Genomic DNA, 19697 nt, shown 5'->3' on the forward strand with positions numbered 1-19697 from the left:
CAGCCAGGCAACAACTGACAGAAGCTGAGGGGTACTCGAACCCCACGTACAGCCCTCCACCATATACAGCTACAGGTAGCTACCAGGGGGGGAGGTGACAAGCACGGTAGGCCCACAATTGCACGCAGATGCCCACAAAGAGAGGGAAGAACAGCGAAGAGCCCATTTCAAACATAGGACAAGATGAGTGGGTAGCAGCGCAGGTGCTCTTAAAGCTGCGGTGGACATTAACAGGAGAAGAAAAAGAGGTGGTGAGGAGAATGAATAAGGATGACGCGGTTAGCACTGGAATAAGGGGTGAGGAGAACAACACAAGAGAAGGAGAGCTGTCACAAGAAGAGGAGATGTTGGAGGATCGATTGGCTGAATTAAGGGATGAGCGGAGTGCACTGATTAAGAAGCTCGAGAAAGAGGAACAAGGAAGGAGGAGGGAAAGGAAGGAAAATAGGGATGAGTTAGAGAGAATGAAGGAGCGAACTGAAGAAAGGAAGAGGGAAGCGGAAAGGATGAAGGCAATAGCAGAAAGGGTATCCCGAGCAGCACAGCGTGACAGGAAGAGAGAGGAAGAAGAGAAAGATAAGGAAATGGAACTATTAAAGAAGAAACTATTAAAGAAGAAAAGCACCAGGAAATACGAAGAAGGTAAAGTAATAGAAAGCATTTTGTAAAGGGAGAAAGAGAAATGGGAAAGGAGGAGAGAGGAAGAAAGGATATTAGAGAAGGTAAGTAGTGAGGTGATGGAGGAATTGAAAAAGAAAAGAGAGGAAACAGGTGGTGAAATAGTGGAAAAGAAGGAAGAGGAGAGAATAGAGAGGAAAGGGGGGAGTGGGGTAAGAACATATGTGTGTCGGGATACGGAAGTAGCTACAACATCAGCGCAAAGGGGAGTAACTGGTAAAGGAGAACAGGAAGGAACGGATTTAATAGACTTAAAAACGGTGACAATTAGGGGGAAAAGGACAGATTGGGGGTTGTCGCTCCTGGATGAATTTTGCAGCGAAGAAGAAGAGGGAGTGGGGGGAGAAGGAAGAAGCGGTGGTAGGGAGAGCTTAGATAAATTGTACATCACACGCACTAACGGGGAATCACCATGGGCATGTAAAAAGAAGAAAGAACTAAAGGGAAGTGAGGAGCAGGTAAGAGAAGTGGCAGGAGGACCAACATGTGCAGTTACACCCACATCATTACGCCCAACACGCCCACCCACACCCGCACCTGAACACACCCCATACGTTGGCAGGCTCAGAGACCTCCCAGGACACAAGCAGGAAGAACGGCCATGCACACCTGCAGTAAACCAAGAGAGCAATAGGAGAAGGGGGAGAAATGAAGGAGAAGATACGACAAACAGCGGTAATATAGTGAAGTGGGAGAATGGAAGAACAGGCTCCCGCCCTTCCCCTCTCGCGCTTGGCCTAGAGGATCACGGCCCAGACACCCGCCACGAGAGGAGTTTGCCTATCTACCGGACAACCAAATACCCTGGTACAGGAACATACGGATGTGCCCATCTACCTGCCCAGCAGCCCGCCCTGTCCATGCCGACACCTGCGGCATGGACCAACTCGACTAAACCTACACGTCGTTAGAGATGCCATGACGACCTAGCCAACGGTCAGCACACCTGTGCAAATATACACACCGGACACTCCCGCACCAATCTACACGAAGAATATACTCAGTGCTATGACGTAGGCGACAGACATACTCACGGACGTACATCTTTATTATTTTCCACATAGGCTCTCAAAATGCAGAAACGCAAGACGCATCATGAACTTATATAAAAAAGGCTTGCTCACGCTTCTTCTAAGAGCCATGTACCATAATGAAGAATATAACGGGGACACGATACTGAGGATAAAGCAATATGATACCGTAACCTAAAGCGCCCTGCATCAAACGGTTCCACCTATGCACCAGGCCCAAGTAGGCCGCAGGCAAAAGCTTCCATGAACATTGAATGAGCAAGAACTGGGTTGCTGACCCTGCAAAATGAGCCCGGCGAAAGCACACCGCCAAGGGCACGATGTTGCAATCTTGCACGCTGCAAGCCAACGCCAAGGTCGCACCTGCAAGATAAACCAGGCACACAGTAGGAAAAACAATATTAATTGTGTTGAATTTTGCCTCAAACACGGTCCCACCTCACGTGACAAAGTCAAACCTGACAAGATGCCAAGCCCAGGAGGAAGAAGACGGCTGAATCCCACGTTTCAAGACACAGGCAGATACAATTAAAAGACTCATTGGACATCTGCAGCAGTGGGAGTATTCGACCTCCCAACATATGAATAAATCCTCACATTGTTTACACCTACCCATATTAAAACATTGTTGCAAATGACAGGTGCACTGCGAGCTGGGAACAGCGATAGTCCCAGACTGGGAGGCTCGCGAGCGGACCAATTAGAACATGGGGTTCTTATCACTGACGCCATTCACATTGACCAATCCTCAGAGGTCTTCATGTAACAATTTTCATGTATCAAATTGAAGGGACAGCCCAGGTATACCACCTGACTAACCCTCAGCCACTAACACCGTTCTCTATATGTGCGCTATACTAACCCTACCACTCGAGTAACCAATCCAGAGTGGAGATAGGTTTTTTGCTAAACTTTCCAAGTGACGCAAGTAGCGCGTCATACTAAGGTAAAAAGGGCCTGCGAGCCCCACGATTGTGTGTGTGTCAGGACGGACGCGTACGCTCCTTGACCCATCCCTGCCGTTTGGTCTAATAAACAGCAGAGTCACCTCGCTTCTTGCGTGTGTCTCATACTCTATCTCTTTTGGGATATACGGGAGGAGTTGGGGCCTCCCTGCCCGGAGGTCTGCGGACGGTCCGGCCGACCCCGGCAGAATTTCCCCCCCGACAAGTTGGAGGCACTGCTGAGATCTGTTTAAGATCTGCTTTTTTATTTTTACTTTTTCCAGGTAATCGCGTTGCGAGGAGGCCCGGCGGCACGGCCCCCTCTGCCGTTGCCCCCTTCTGAGGACTACAGGACCATCGCGGAGCTGCGAGAAGACCGGACAGCGCAATCCGGATATTGGCCCTCGGGAGCCGGTTGAGAAGTATCCCGCCCGCGGTTGGCGAGTGTCCAGATGTGGTCCAGACGAGGGGAGGTGGCGAGCCGCTTGGAGGGGTGCACGCAGTCGAGCGGCCCCGCACCAAGAGAACTTGGTGAGCATGCCACGCACAACAAGCAATGTGAAATTGTGAGGGAGGGGGGAGGAATTAAATACGGGAGGTGGGAGGTGTTGCACAGGTGCGCGGCGAAGGTTTGACAATTTAGTGTTGGCAATGGAATGAATGGTAGCCGAACGAGTGCGAGAGCAGTTGGCTACGTTACGCGAGAGAGGGGGGGCGGAGCACGAAAACATCACGTGCGGCCGCTCGTAGACACTGATTGGCCTAGGTCGCGACTACGTGTAAGGGTGTGTGTGTGTGGTTTCCTACGATTTGGCATTTATTGATCAATGAGTAGATGAGGATCCCTATTGTTCGAGCAAGAAACTCGATAGGTAGATGACGTTTCCCTGTAGGCGGTAGCTAGTCAGTTGCCCAATACGGAAGATAATTGGCTGGTTAAGCCCTCCTGTCGAGGGGCGTATTACACGCGAGGCGACGCAGTGTGCGCAGTCCGATTATATTATTGATTACCTTGTTCCAAGAGTGTCAGGAAGACAGCTGTGAGGTTAACGGGGGTAGATTGCAAGTGTATTAACGGGGGTAGATTGCAAGTGTATTTTGAACTTAAAGAACATATGAAAAACTTACCAGTAGCTCGAAGAGATCGGTGAAGTCACCAATAGGGCTTTCATAGGATATCCCGAGCACAAGGCATCTTTCCTTCTGAGAGTGGTGGGGAAGAGAACTGTGGTAAGGGAGTGGGAACGGAGATAAACGGTCATGAATTGATCAAGGAAAGGCGAAACGGGGGACGTGGCGGCGCACGGAGAACGCCGGCCACGGCAAGTGTAGAAGAAGGAGGAGGAGCAAGTGAAAATAGGGCGACTGTATAAGAACGTCACAAGGTGTGCGTAGCCGCAGGGGGTTACGTGCGCCTCGGCCGCAGGGGGCCGTAAGGGTGTTGTGTAAAGGAAGAAAGAAAGAAGAAAATATACAAATGTAAATACTATATTTTAATAATTTTCTTTAAGTGGACTATCGCAAGTCCCCAAACTTACGGGGCCAGGTAACGATATAAGGCTGTATATTGTAAACTGCTAGTGAGATAACCGCTACCAAATAGGGGAAGGGTAACAAGTGGAGCGCTACTATGTCATACGGGACAGGATCGGGAGGGTGGGGGAACACCCTCACTACCCCACTACAACACATATGTACAACACTGTCACCCCATAGGGAGAAACTGATTAAGTATAGCATAGAATGGACCCAGGGGACGGACAACAAAATGATAACACCGAGGCCGCCTAATGGTAGCTTCGATCCATATGCCCAACATTCACTGCTAAACCATCTGCATAATACATACAAAGGGAAGAAGTTGGCAAACCACGTGGAGGTGTTTAACTTATGGAGGATGTTCCAAGGGTCCCGACCAGGACCAAATGGAATGTTCACTGTGGGGAAAATACCGGAAGAAAAAGAGATTAAGGAGGAAGGAGAGGATGGGGAAAAGGGGAGTGAAGACCCAAAGAACACGGGGAACGGACAAGAGGGAGGAGAAAAGAATAATAAATCAAATGAAATAAAAAAGGAACCGAGCAACGATACACCCCTAGCAAAGGGAGTGAAAACAGAGGGAGGGGGGTTGTACCCTTTAAGAGAGTTAGGAGAAATAGAAAGAGGTCAGTTAAGGGCGGCTGAGGGGTACTCGAACCCGGCATACAGCCCTCCACCATATGTGGCTCATAGGAAGATGCCAGCAGGGGAGGGGAGGACTGGAGAAGAACAAACTGTGGAAATAGGAAATGATGAGTGGGTAGCTGCACAGATACTATTAAAATTACGAGGTTCATTAACAGGAGAAGAGAAGGAGGTAGTAAGGAAAACAGACGAGGATAATACCAGGGAGAGTGGAATGAGAGGGGAAGAGCTGTTACGGCAAAAGGAAGAGATTTTGGAGGAACGACTGGCAGAGTTAAGGGATGAGCGGAACGAACTGATCAAACAGCTCGAGAGGGAGGAAAGAGAGAGAGCGAGGAAAAGGAAAGAAGGTAAGAACGAATTGGAAAAAATAAGGGAACGAACTGAGGAGCAAAGGAGAGAAGCTGAAAGGGTAAAAGCAGCAGCAGAAAGGGTATCAAGAGCAGTGCTGCGAGAAAAGAAAAGGGAAGAAGAGAAAGAAAAAGAAATGGCAATGTGGAAGAGGAGATTACTATCAGAAACGACTAAGAAATACGAAGAAGGGAGGGTGATAGAGAGCATATTAGAAAGGGAAAGGGTGAAATGGGAAAGGAAGAAAGAGGATGAAAGAATACTGGAACAGATGAGTAGTGAAGTAATGGAGAATTAAAAAGGAAAAGGGAGGAAAATGGTAGGGAGATGGAGGAGAGAAATGAAGGAGAAAGAGAAGATAGGAGAAGGGAGAGTGAAGTATGGGGGGATGTATATAGAGACACAGAAGTAGCAACAACATCAGCGCAAAGGGGAGCGGTTGATAAAGGAGAAAAAGGAGAACTGGACCTAATAGACTTACAAACAGTAACAATCAAGGGGAAAAAACCGAGTGGGGGGTGCCGTTTATGACTGACTTTTGTAGTGAGGAAGAAGAAGGAGTGGAGAAGGAAGGAAGAAACAGTGAAAGGGAAAGCCTAGATAAACTATACATCACCCGGACCAACACAGACTCACCATGGATCCGTAGGAGAAAGGATGAGCTGGAGAGAAGTGAGGAGGGAGAGCAAGGAATAGCGGAAAGACAGACACATGAGGCCGCACCGTCCCCATCACGCCCTCTCCCATCGCACCCTACATGCTCAACCACCTCACGCTCGTTACGCACAATAAAACTTGCGCCCTTCACAGACGAACTGACACCCTATGCATGTCGGCTTAGGGACCTCCCTAGACACAGGCAGGAAATGCGAATACACATGCCCACATTAAATACAGGAAATGATGGAAGAAGGGGAAAAGATGGAGAAGAAAGAGTTAGGAGCAGGGGAAATACGGATGAAATTGACGATGTAGAAGAAAGGGAAGAAGAGGAAGGGTGTGACTCGATTTTATGGAACACAAAGGGTAAAACGAGACATAACTTAATGCCACTTCTGGAGAGGGGAGGGGTTAGACCACAGTATGTCCCTTGGAAGCATACAGACAAAGAAAATATAAAATGCAGGCTCCCATCATTAAGTAGAGGTGCGGGTAAGTGGATATATGAAATGGAAAAACACACCGCAGGACAGAAACTGGCAGTGGGAGATGTAAAGGGCCTTCTAATATCGATATTAGGGGATGCAGCGGATGACATTTGGAAGAGAGCGGGATTCCCTGGGGTAACAATAACAAACACATCGCATGATGGGGCACCATTCGCAAACTGCAGACATGCACTATGGCAGGCACTGAGGGTACAGTACCCAGACACATCAGACATAGGAGCAATTACCTCACGCAAGATGCGTGAGAACGAAGATCCTGTTGATTATATCCAGGAAATACAAGAGAAGTGGCGCATGGAAACTAGAGAACAATGGGATAAAACACCAGCAATATTTTATCATATACTAGTACAAGGGCTCCCGGAAGGAGTTCAGAAACAACTGAAGAAAGTAGTGGGAATGGAAGCAAAAGCATGGCCAGAAATACAACTGACTATAGTGCATCATTGCAGGACATGGCAAGGAAAAATGAAACAAAAGGAAGAGGACAGGAAAACGGAAGAGGCTAAACTAGTACAGAAAAAGCTTACTAAATACACAATGGAAGGGGCACTAATAACCACGCCTACAACAATGACCCAAAGCCCCACACAAGTAGTGGCTGCACAAGATCCCTCCCAAATACCACCTTCACAGACTATAACACAACAGGTGCCGCCACTCCAACCATACACGACCAACATGGGAGGAGGATACCCAATGCCAGGAGCTGGGTATTATAATTACAACAGGGGGAGAAGAGGAATTATGAGAGGGAGAGGATACGGATATAATACCCAACAGCAGGTGGGAGGACTTAGAAATTCCTACCCCACAGGGCAACCAGTATACCAGGACAACACAGGGAGCTTTCCATGGCAGAGTAGGGAACCACCGGTGTGTTGGAGTTGTGGATTATTAGGGCACATGTCACGCACATGTAGAGTAAGACCAGGAACACCATCATGGAGTGAACAGGGACAACCAAGGCCCACACAGGAACAGCAGGGCATACAGCAACAGCAGACGTTGCAACAGGGAAATGAACAGCAACAACTAATAACACAACAACAGCCACAGACACATTCACTGCCACAACAACAGGTAGCGATAACACAACAACCCCAAGTACAACAAACACAACTGGGTAGGGTGACGGTCCTGGGACACAACCCTTACACAGGAAATGGTCAATCGTTGTACCCTCAATAGGACAGCCCACAGACGGCCTTGGTGTGTCCCATCCTGTCAGTAACACCTAATAGTGCGGAGGAACCACGCATAGAGGTAACGATAGGTGACAAAAAGTTATCATTCCTTGTTGACACCGGGGCGACCCGGTCTTGCATAAGGGAAGGTAAATTTAAGATGTCAGGTGAAGCCATGAACACCTAAGGATTCTCTGGGGCTAAAGGGTTGGTTCCTTTTACTGATAACATTCCCTTATCTATAGGAGATTATGACCTGTCAGTCCCACTTCTATATTATAGTGCCTCACCAGTAAATATACTGGGGAGAGACATAATGAACAGGTTGAATATGACGATCTCATTTACTGAGGACGGCATAATTTGCTCCACTCCAGGGATTAACATGCTCACAGCACGACAGATTATGCAAGCATACTGCGGACAAACAGCGATTAGGGCGGAGCCAGTAGATGGCGAGCTCTTCCAGTACGGGACAGACATGGCATTTGCATGGATGCCAGGGATAGAGGGAAAAATCTGGAGGAGGCCAGCAGCCTATCTGTTCAGACCAGAAACACCAGTAAATGAACCAGAAGGAAAGGTGGTTCCAGTGGACATTGAGAGCATTATAGCAACAGCTGATTACATTGCTGTGCATGCCCAAGACAGAGAAGGAAGGGCATGGAGGGCAGTGATAGCACTAGCAGAAGGATGTAGACTCACCCAGGTGTCAGATGAGGAGCTGTTCTCAGAAGAAAAGGAGGAAGGTGAAATGGTGTTTATGATGAGTGTGGAAATATGGCTAAGAGTGGCGTACAAACAAGTAGCACAGAAAATTGCAATGGCACTTGAGGCACCCGCATGCACCCCAGTCCCCTTCTTTAAGGAGGATATGACAAAGGTACCCACATCATTGTGGACTACTAGCCCCTATGACGTGGGGTGCATAAAAAGTATAGGGGGAGTAAGGATAAAATTGAAAAAAGGTGCAATACTCCCCAGAGTGAAACAGTACCCACTATCAAAAGAGGCAGATGAGGGCATATATGAAACCATAACGGCCCTTATAAATAATGGCATATTGGTCCCCTCAGAATCACCATGTAACACGGCTGTATACCCAGTGCGCAAGGCTAAAGGGGGTTCTTGGCGCTTCATACAGGATCTCAGGCCCTTGAACAACATAGTAGAAGCAGAATACCCCATAGCAGCAAACCCGGCCACAATATTGTGTGGCATTCCAGCAGAAGCATCACGATTTACAGTGATCAACCTTAAAAATGCATTCTTCTCAATACCACTGCACCCAGACTCACAAGATCTGACAAGCTTGACTTACAGAAACACAAAGTGGAAACACACCAGATTGCCACAAGGGTATTGCGAATCACCCTCAATTTTCAACAGAGTAATACAGATGGATTTGGGTAACATTGAAGTGGAAAGCACAGTGTTGCAGTATGTCGATGACATAATAATTTGCAGTACAAATGAAAGAACATGCAGAGAGGACTCATTAAAGATGTTGACAATATTGGCTGAGAAAGGTTACAAGGTAGACATGGAAAAGTTACAGTACTGTCAAGAACAGGTACTTTACATTGGTCAGCTCATATCCCAACATGGAAGAAAGATTGCACCACAAAGAGCACAGGCCATTTCAAACACACCAGTGCCACAAACAGTGAGGGAACTGCAGCAGTTCCTGGGTCTGTGCAACTACTGTAGAGCATGGGTATTTGATTACAGTTCATACATAGGGCCCCTGCTTGAGGCGTTAAAGGAAGCTAATAAAGGGGAGAAAAAGCTGGGGTGGACAATGGAAATGAAAGAGGCTTTTGATGAGTTGAAAGATGCGATATCAACTGCTCCGGTACTGGCATCCCCAGACTATGAGCGACAATTTTTTATATTTTCACATTGCGACTCAGCAGTAATGAAAGCAGTGTTGGCCCAAAAAACAAGCATGGGCTACAAACCAGTAGCATTTTACAGCGGCCACTTAGATCCTGTGATGCTAGGTCATTTCCCTTGCGAACAAGGTCTCGCCGCAGCTGCTTTTGCGGTAGAGAAAGCATCAGCAATCACCATGGGGTGCCCAACTACACTGTTTGTGGAACATGCACTATTTGCCATATTGAATAAACCTAAGTCCACCCTAACCACGCAAAGGGCATCAGGTTATGAGATCATCTTATCCAGAGCTGAACTATCAATTGTTAGATGTAGCACGGTCAACCCTGCAAGGTTCCTAGCAGAAGTAATTGAGGAGGGAGATTATGCCCACGACTGTACGCAAATAACTGACATGTACTCATGTACTAGAAAGGTTGAAGAAAACGCGCTAGAGGGAGGTGAGCTCTTGTTCATTGATGGGTCATCAACTATCGACCAAAGGGATGGTGTAAGGAGGACTGGGGCAGCAGTGGTAAAAATGATGGAGGTACCGGTGTGTGTGGCCATGAAATGTGTACAATTACCACAGCATTACTCCGCTCAAACAGCGGAATTAGTTGCACTGATCTTGGCGTTGAAGGAAAGCTTTGACAAACGAGTGACCATATACTCCGACAGCGCGTATGTTACATCCACTGTCCACTCAGGGCTGTCGAAATGGAGAAGAAGAGGGTTTAGGAGAGCTGATGGCACTCCAGTGCAACATGCCCTCCTATTGGCTGAAATAATTGAAGCAATAAATGACCCCCAAGAATTAGCTTTAGTGAAATGCACCGCACACACCAATGGTGAAGACCACATCTCAAAAGGGAATGCAGCAGCAGACGCACATGCGAAGTATGCTGCATACTTTGGTGAGATATGGAACCCCCCAGAGTCACAGAGAGGGAGAGGGAGGGGAATGGCTAAGGAGATGTTGATAAGAGAAGGGTACACCCATCTCCCAGCCACACAGATTATGGAGCTACAAGCGGCTGCACCAATGGCCGAAAAAGAAATATGGGTAAAAAGAGGATGCACAATGTCACCAACCGACGCACTATGGCGCCAGGGTGACACTGGAAAGGTTGTAATACCATTGGCACTTTTGAACACCGCCCTGAGCCAACTACATTACCCAGCCCACACAGGCAAGGAAGTAATTGCAGCACGAATTAGGGAAGACTGGTTCTGCCCCGAGTTAGATTCTCATGTGTCAAATTTTATCAGCAATTGTCTCACATGTCAACAGTTTACGGCCGGCCACACTCTGAAGGTGATAAGAGGTACTATACCCCGGCCAGAGGGACCGTTCCGACATCTCCATATTGACTATGTTGATATGATCAACGTATGTCAAGGAAATAGGTATATGATTGTAGTAGTATGCCCATTCTCGAGGTGGATTGAAGCAGGGCCCTGTTCACACTCAGATGCATTTAGAGCAGCTAAATTCCTAGTGAGGGAGGTCTTCCCTAGGTGGGGAGTGTGTGAGGTATTAAGGTCAGACAATGGCCCACATTTCGCAAACGAAATGTTCCAGCACATTACATCCTTGCTGAACATCAAGCATAAATTTGCATGTGCATACCACCCACAGGACAACGGTCGTTGTGAACGCCTGAATGGCCTATTAAAGGAGGGAATTGCAAAGATACAGCAAACAACAAAGAAGAGTTGGTTATATTGCCTTCCATTAGCCCTATTTGAGCTAAGGAATAGACCAGGGTCCGACCACCACCTCACCCCTCACGAGGTGGTTACCGGACGTCAAATGCGCCTTCCCCTAACGCCAACATCAAGAGCATTTACCGACCATGAGAGTACTGCGAGTGTTCTTGGTGATGAAATGTACCAATATGTGTCTTCTTTGATTACTAGTGTAGCGTTTGTGTCTCAACAGCTCGAGCGCACGCGGGGCGGGTCTAACAGCGATCAACAAGAAGACGTGGATAAAGAATTGGAAAAGGAAAGACTGTGCAAAGTTGCTAAAGGTGACCACGTACTACTTCGCAATTTCAACAGAAAGTGGAACAGTCCACGATTCACTGGCCCCCATCTGGTAGAGGAGGTATCAACAAGAGCAGTAAAGCTACAGGACAAACGTGCCTGGAACCACCTACACGACGTAAAGATCTGCAAACTTCAGACCCGCCCCAGCGCCACCGACAGGGCCACTGAAAGAACAACAGCAGCGTCACCAACGGAGGAAGAGACTTCTACTGCAACTAACGGCCTAAGTGTCCCCATACCTTGCCACCCCCCAGATTCCCCAGAGACAACTATTAGAAAAGAAAGGGGTGATCCCCATACCGCCCACCCCATGGTTACACGATCAAAGGGTAAAGAGACTCCCGCCAGCTGAGCCCCAAACCCTCTGCCCATTGACCCCCTACCCACTGTAGTAATAACTGAACTGAAGGACATTGTTTTGCACATATACACATGTAAACACATGAATGTTCTCTTTCTTTTCTCTCGCACGTGCAGGTAAAGCGTATTATTGTACTGTTAAGAAAGTAGATAACTAACTAATTCACTGCCCAGGAGTAGATGGTACCCTCAGACGATAATTACCTGGAAGAATTGTCACACCAATTTGTATATGAAATAAAACGGCCAACGTACCTGAAAGGAAGGAGGGTACGTGTCTACTACACAGCATTCCTCTTGACCATAGAACATTCAATGCCCCACCTCCAACCATACTTGCCTGCCCTAAGAGATAGATCGCTTAGATTGGCGTGGGAACAGCTCTTCGCCTGGGCACTGAATGACTACTTGAAAGGGAGAGCTTAGTAACAATAACTAACCTTAATAACGAGCATATTAAGAATTTTCAGGCGGGCAACTGTAACGTCGCAAGAATAAGTTGCCGGACTGCAGCAAGGTAAGAGCAAAATGCCAGTGAAATTAGCATTTGTAATAAAATTGATAGGGATTTTAATGATCACCGGGTTCTTGGCTGCCTCTGTATGGCAGTACAGCTATGCTATTGATATTATTGCTGTACCCAAACCTAATATACCCCCACCCCCAGCTGCAACAGGTGTTACGTCAGGTGGTACTAGTAAACCCCACACCAGGAAAATAGAGTTAAACGCTGTACATACTCAGATAATAAAGGCATTGACAACTATGTACAAGGTTCAGCACACGTCTCTAACAACATGTGGTACCAACACATGACCAAAATAGGCAAGCAGACAACAGAAGACAGCTGCTACGTTTGCTCATTGATCCCATACGCCATGAGCGCTTCTCGAACATTTGTTGCTACGGAGATAGATGGAAAAATAGCACGATGTATAATATACCTGGCACTGTTCCAGACGAAAGGAAGATTTCAAGGGACAGTGGTGCATCTGGTGTGGAAAACACGAGATACATATCCATATGAAAACAACTTCCTTAAGACTTATTTGAGTTACCACAAGAGCAGTTTACATGCTGAAGGATTCAGATACATGAAAAAGGAGAAACAAAGAAAGTAACACTGCAGTACCTACCATGTGATTGGTACGCCGCTGAAGTCCCTGGTAAAAACGGATGTTGGGAAAGACCATTGATGATAATAACAGGGAAGGTGTACATGGACAACAAATGGGACATAGGAGTGGTTGGCAGCAACATGGTAACAAGAGAAAATATTTCAACTAACGGTCAAGTGGCACAGCGAGTAGAGCGCTCGCTTTGACATCAGTGCAGAGCCTGCGAACGCAGGTTCGAATCTCGGCAGCGCCAAACTCAGCGTTTCATCCTTCCGAGGTCGATAAATGAGCACCACACACCGTGGGAAATAATAAGCAGCGCTCAGATACCTAAGGGTTCGTAGCGCTATATAAATGCCAAAATATTATTATTATTATTATTAACTATTGATGGACATAACCATAGATGTTGGATGACTTGGATCAAGTACGTACCCATGCTCACATGGATGGAGAAGGATGAAGACCCAATAACAATACTGCCGCTAACTGCGCCTAAGGTATGCAACCAACATAAAGGAGAGGTGGATGTAGGATACAACACCAACTGTGAAAGCGTGATGGAGTTACCTGAGGGGGGAGCAGGAACAGCAGTAGTAATGGACCATTACTGGGCCTGTGGAGACAAGGCATATCACACACTGCCCCCTTTGTGGAATGGTGTATGCACTATAGTACACGTTAATGTACCATCACTAGTGGTACCCCAGAAGCATGTGAATATGGCGAATTTCCCCAAGATGGATGAAGGAAACAAAAGGAAGAAGAGATCTGCACAGCCTCGGAAAGGGCCAGAGAACAGACGCAACGGCAACAACACTGTCCTCAACAGAAGGAAAAGACAAGGAGAACCTCTGACAGGAAATTACCTGTGGGGAAGGTCGTAAACAGCACTCACCTCAATTCCGCCGGAACACAGACTATTCAGCAGAGCAGCCATGTTCTTCTCCTCAATAATACATCCTCGACTGCAGGCCTACGCAAACGCGAAATGGCTCCAGATAACTAGGTGGGAACTAATGATGACAATTAACTCTACAGTAAATGGATTCAACGCAATAAAAGAGGAATTGCGAGCAGTAAGAATGGTTGCACTACAGAACAGATATGTACTGGACCTCCTCACAGCAATGGAAGGAGGAGTTTGCGCAAAGATAGGACAATCATGCTGCACATTCATTCCTGCTAACGATGCTGACAATGGTACCCTCACGGAAGCTGTGTCACAATTGGCCCAGATGCACTCAAAAATGATGGATGAAAGTAAAGGTGTGAAAAAGGATGAGAGCTGGTTTTCAATATTATGGTCATGGATGCCATCTTGGCTGTCAGATGGACTGAAGATTATAGTTGGATGCACTATTTTGGCTGGAGCTGCACTGATCATAATAAGATTTTGGAAGGCCCGGAAGGCACGCACCACAGATGAGATGATCGAAATGGTTGGTATACACCTCTTGATGCCAACAGATGACGGCCAACACACAGGCACAATCATAAAGGAGAGAGAGAAGTTGCGCAACCAGATCATCACCAACCACCTGGACCCACCATCTGTGAAGCTCGAAAACCCAAGAAACCCAAGGAGCTACATAGGGAAATGGGTATACTGCACTCCTGGAGGAACATGTGAATATATGTATTGGTCATTTGCAGACCATGTTAACCACTATGGACATTTGGGAGGAATAACTAAAATATGGAGAGTAAGAGGAGATAAAGAAATGGATATGTTTGTGGTCGACAAGTCGACCAGAGGGGGGACTGAAGTGGGAGAATGGAAGAACAGGCTCCCGCCCTTCCCCTCTCGTGCTTGGCCTAGAGGATCACGGCCCAGACACCCGCCACGAGAGGAGTTTGCCTATCTACCGGACGACCAAATACCCTGGTACAGGAACATACAGATGTGCCCATCTACCTGCCCAGCAGCCCGCCCTGTCCATGCCGACACCTGCGGCATGGAAAAACTCGACTAAACCTACACGTCGTTAGAGATGCCATGATGACCTAGCCAACGGTCAGCACACCTGTGTAAATATACACACCGGACACTCCCGCACCAATCTACACGAAGAATATACTCAGTGCTATGACGTAGGCGACAGACATACTCACGGACGTACATCTTTATTATTTTCCACATAGGCTCTCAAAATGCAGAAACACAAGACGCATCATGAACTTATATAAAAAAGGCTTGCTCACGCTTCTTCTAAGAGCCATGTACCATAATGTAATATAACGGGGACACGATACTGAGGATAAAGCAATATGATACCGTAACCTAAAGCGCCCTGCATCAAACGGTTCCACCTATGCACCAGGCCCAAGTAGGCCGCAGGCAAAAGCTTCCATGAACATTGAATGAGCAAGAACTGGGTTGCTGACCCTGCAAAATGAGCCCGGCGAAAGCACACCGCCAAGGGCACGATGTTGCAATCTCGCACGCTGCAAGCCAACGCCAAGGTCGCACCTGCAAGATAAACCAGGCACACAGTAGGAAAAACAATATTAATTGTGTTGAATTTTGCCTCAAACACGGTCCCACCTCACGTGACAAAGTCAAACCTGACAAGATGCCAAGCCCAGGAGGAAGGAGACGCCTGAATCCCACGTTTCAAGACACAGGCAGATACAATTAAAAGACTCATTGGACATCTGCAGCAGTGGGAGTATTCGACCTCCCAACATATGAATAAATCCTCACATTGTTTACACCTACCCATATTAAAACATTGTTGCAAATGACAGGTGCACCGCGAGCTGGGAACAGCGATAGTTCCACACTGGGAGGCTCGCGAGCGGACCAATTAGAACATGGGGTTCTTATCACTGACGCCATTCACATTGACCAATCCTCAGAGGTCTTCATGTAACAATTTTCATGTATCAAATTGAAGGGACAGCCCAGGTATACCACCTGACTAACCCTCAGCCACTAACACCGTTCTCTATATGTGCGCTATACTAACCCTACCACTCGAGTAACCAATCCAGAGTGGAGATAGGTTTTTTGCTAAACTTTCCAAGTGACGCAAGTAGCGCGTCATACTAAGGTAAAAAGGGCCTGCGAGCCCCACGATTGTGTGTGTGTCAGGACGGACGCGTACGCTCCTTGACCCATCCCTGCCGTTTTGTCTAATAAACAGCAGAGTCACCTTGCTTCTTGCGTGTGTCTCATACTCTATCTCTTTTGGGATATACGGGAGGAGTTGGGGCCTCCCTGCCCGGAGGTCTGCGGACGGTCCGGCCGACCCCGGCAGAATTTCCCCCCCGACAAGTTGGAGGCACTGCTGAGATCTGTTTAAGATCTGCTTTTTTATTTTTACTTTTTCCAGGTAATCGCATTGCGAGGAGGCCCGGCGGCACGGCCCCCTCTGCCGTTGCCCCCTTCTGAGGACTACAGGACCATCGAGGAGCTGCGAGAAGACCGGACAGCGCAATCCGGATATTGGCCCTCGGGAGCCGGTTGAGAAGTATCCCGCCCGCGGTTGGCGAGTGTCCAGATGTGGTCCAGACGAGGGGAGGTGGCGAGCCGCTTGGAGGGGTGCACGCAGTCGAGCGGCCCCGCACCAAGAGAACTTGGTGAGCATGCCACGCACAACAAGCAATGTGAAATTGTGAGGGAGGGGGGAGGAATTAAATACGGGAGGTGGGAGGTGTTGCACAGGTGCGCGGCGAAGGTTTGACAATTTAGTGTTGGCAATGGAATGAATGGTAGCCGAACGAGTGCGAGAGCAGTTGGCTACGTTGCGCGAGAGAGGGGGGGCGGAGCACGAAAACATCACGTGCGGCCGCTCGTAGACACTGATTGGCCTAGGTCGCGACTACGTGTAAGGGTGTGTGTGTGTGGTTTCCTACGATTTGGCATTTATTGATCAATGAGTAGATGAGGATCCCTATTGTTCGAGCAAGAAACTCGATAGGTAGATGACGTTTCCCTGTAGGCGGTAGCTAGTCAGTTGCCCAATACGGAAGATAATTGGCTGGTTAAGCCCTCCTGTCGAGGGGCGTATTACACGCGAGGCGACACAGTGTGCGCAGTCCGATTATATTATTGATTACCTTGTTCCAGGAGTGACAGGAAGACAGCTGTGAGGTTAACGGGGGTAGATTGCAAGTGTATTAACGGGGGTAGATTGCAAGTGTATTTTGAACTTAAAGAACATATGAAAAACTTACCAGTAGCTCGAAGAGATCGGTGAAGTCACCAATAGGGCTTTCATAGGATATCCCGAGCACAAGGCATCTTTCCTTCTGAGAGTGGTGGGGAAGAGAACTGTGGTAAGGGAGTGGGAACGGAGATAAACGGTCATGAATTGATCAAGGAAAGGCGAAACGGGGGACGTGGCGGCGCACGGAGAACGCCGGCCACGGCAAGTGTAGAAGAAGGAGGAGGAGCAAGTGAAAATAGGGTGACTGTATAAGAACGTCACAAGGGGTGCTTAGCCGCAGGGGGTTACGTGCGCCTCGGCCGCAGGGGGCCGTAAGGGTGTTGTGTAAAGGAAGCAAGAAAGAAGAAAATATACAAATGTAAATACTATATTTTAATAATTTTCTTTAAGTGGACTATCGCAAGTCCCCAAACTTACGGGGCCAGGTAACGATATAAGGCTGTATATTGTAAACTGCTAGTGAGATAACCGCTACCAAATAGGGGAAGGGTAACAAGTGGAGCGCTACTATGTCATACGGGACAGGATCGGGAGGGTGGGGGAACACCCTCACTACCCCACTACAACACATATGTACAACACTGTCACCCCAAAGGGAGAAACTGATTAAGTATAGCATAGAATGGACCCAGGGGACGGACAACAAAATGATAACACCGAGGCCGCCTAATGGTAGCTTCGATCCATATGCCCAACATTCACTGCTAAACCATCTGCATAATACATACAAAGGGAAGAAGTTGGCAAACCACGTGGAGGTGTTTAACTTATGGAGGATGTTCCAAGGGTCCCGACCAGGACCAAATGGAATGTTCACTGTGGGGAAAATACCGGAAGAAAAAGAGATTAAGGAGGAAGGAGAGGATGGGGAAAAGGGGAGTGAAGACCCAAAGAACACGGGGAACGGACAAGAGGGAGGAGAAAAGAATAATAAATCAAATGAAATAAAAAAGGAACCGAGCAACGATACACCCCTAGCAAAGGGAGTGAAAACAGAGGGAGGGGGGTTGTACCCTTTAAGAGAGTTAGGAGAAATAGAAAGAGGTCAGTTAAGGGCGGCTGAGGGGTACTCGAACCCGGCATACAGCCCTCCACCATATGTGGCTCATAGGAAGATGCCAGCAGGGGAGGGGAGGACTGGAGAAGAACAAACTGTGGAAATAGGAAATGATGAGTGGGTAGCTGCACAGATACTATTAAAATTACGAGGTTCATTAACAGGAGAAGAGAAGGAGGTAGTAAGGAAAACAGACGAGGATAATACCAGGGAGAGTGGAATGAGAGGGGAAGAGCTGTTACGGCAAAAGGAAGAGATTTTGGAGGAACGACTGGCAGAGTTAAGGGATGAGCGGAACGAACTGATCAAACAGCTCGAGAGGGAGGAAAGAGAGAGAGCGAGGAAAAGGAAAGAAGGTAAGAACGAATTGGAAAAAATAAGGGAACGAACTGAGGAGCAAAGGAGAGAAGCTGAAAGGGTAAAAGCAGCAGCAGAAAGGGTATCAAGAGCAGTGCTGCGAGAAAAGAAAAGGGAAGAAGAGAAAGAAAAAGAAATGGCAATGTGGAAGAGGAGATTACTATCAGAAACGACTAAGAAATACGAAGAAGGGAGGGTGATAGAGAGCATATTAGAAAGGGAAAGGGTGAAATGGGAAAGGAAGAAAGAGGATGAAAGAATACTGGAACAGATGAGTAGTGAAGTAATGGAGGAATTAAAAAGGAAAAGGGAGGAAAATGGTAGGGAGATGGAGGAGAGAAATGAAGGAGAAAGAGAAGATAGGAGAAGGGAGAGTGAAGTATGGGGGGATGTATATAGAGACACAGAAGTAGCAACAACATCAGCGCAAAGGGGAGCGGTTGATAAAGGAGAAAAAGGAGAACTGGACCTAATAGACTTACAAACAGTAACAATCAAGGGGAAAAAACCGAGTGGGGGGTGCCGTTTATGACTGACTTTTGTAGTGAGGAAGAAGAAGGAGTGGAGAAGGAAGGAAGAAACAGTGAAAGGGAAAGCCTAGATAAACTATACATCACCCGGACCAACACAGACTCACCATGGATCCGTAGGAGAAAGGATGAGCTGGAGAGAAGTGAGGAGGGAGAGCAAGGAATAGCGGAAAGACAGACACATGAGGCCGCACCGTCCCCATCACGCCCTCTCCCATCGCACCCTACATGCTCAACCACCTCACGCTCGTTACGCACAATAAAACTTGCGCCCTTCACAGACGAACTGACACCCTATGCATGTCGGCTTAGGGACCTCCCTAGACACAGGCAGGAAATGCGAATACACATGCCCACATTAAATACAGGAAATGATGGAAGAAGGGGAAAAGATGGAGAAGAAAGAGTTACGAGCAGGGGAAATACGGATGAAATTGACGATGTAGAAGAAAGGGAAGAAGAGGAAGGGTGTGACTCGATTTTATGGAACACAAAGGGTAAAACGAGACATAACTTAATGCCACTTCTGGAGAGGGGAGGGGTTAGACCACAGTATGTCCCTTGGAAGCATACAGACAAAGAAAATATAAAATGCAGGCTCCCATCATTAAGTAGAGGTGCGGGTA

The sequence above is a fragment of the Ambystoma mexicanum genome, chromosome 10 (genome assembly GCF_040938575.1).
Source record: "Ambystoma mexicanum isolate Mex_15411 chromosome 10, UKY_AmexF1_1, whole genome shotgun sequence".
NCBI classification, from domain to species: domain Eukaryota; kingdom Metazoa; phylum Chordata; class Amphibia; order Caudata; family Ambystomatidae; genus Ambystoma; species Ambystoma mexicanum.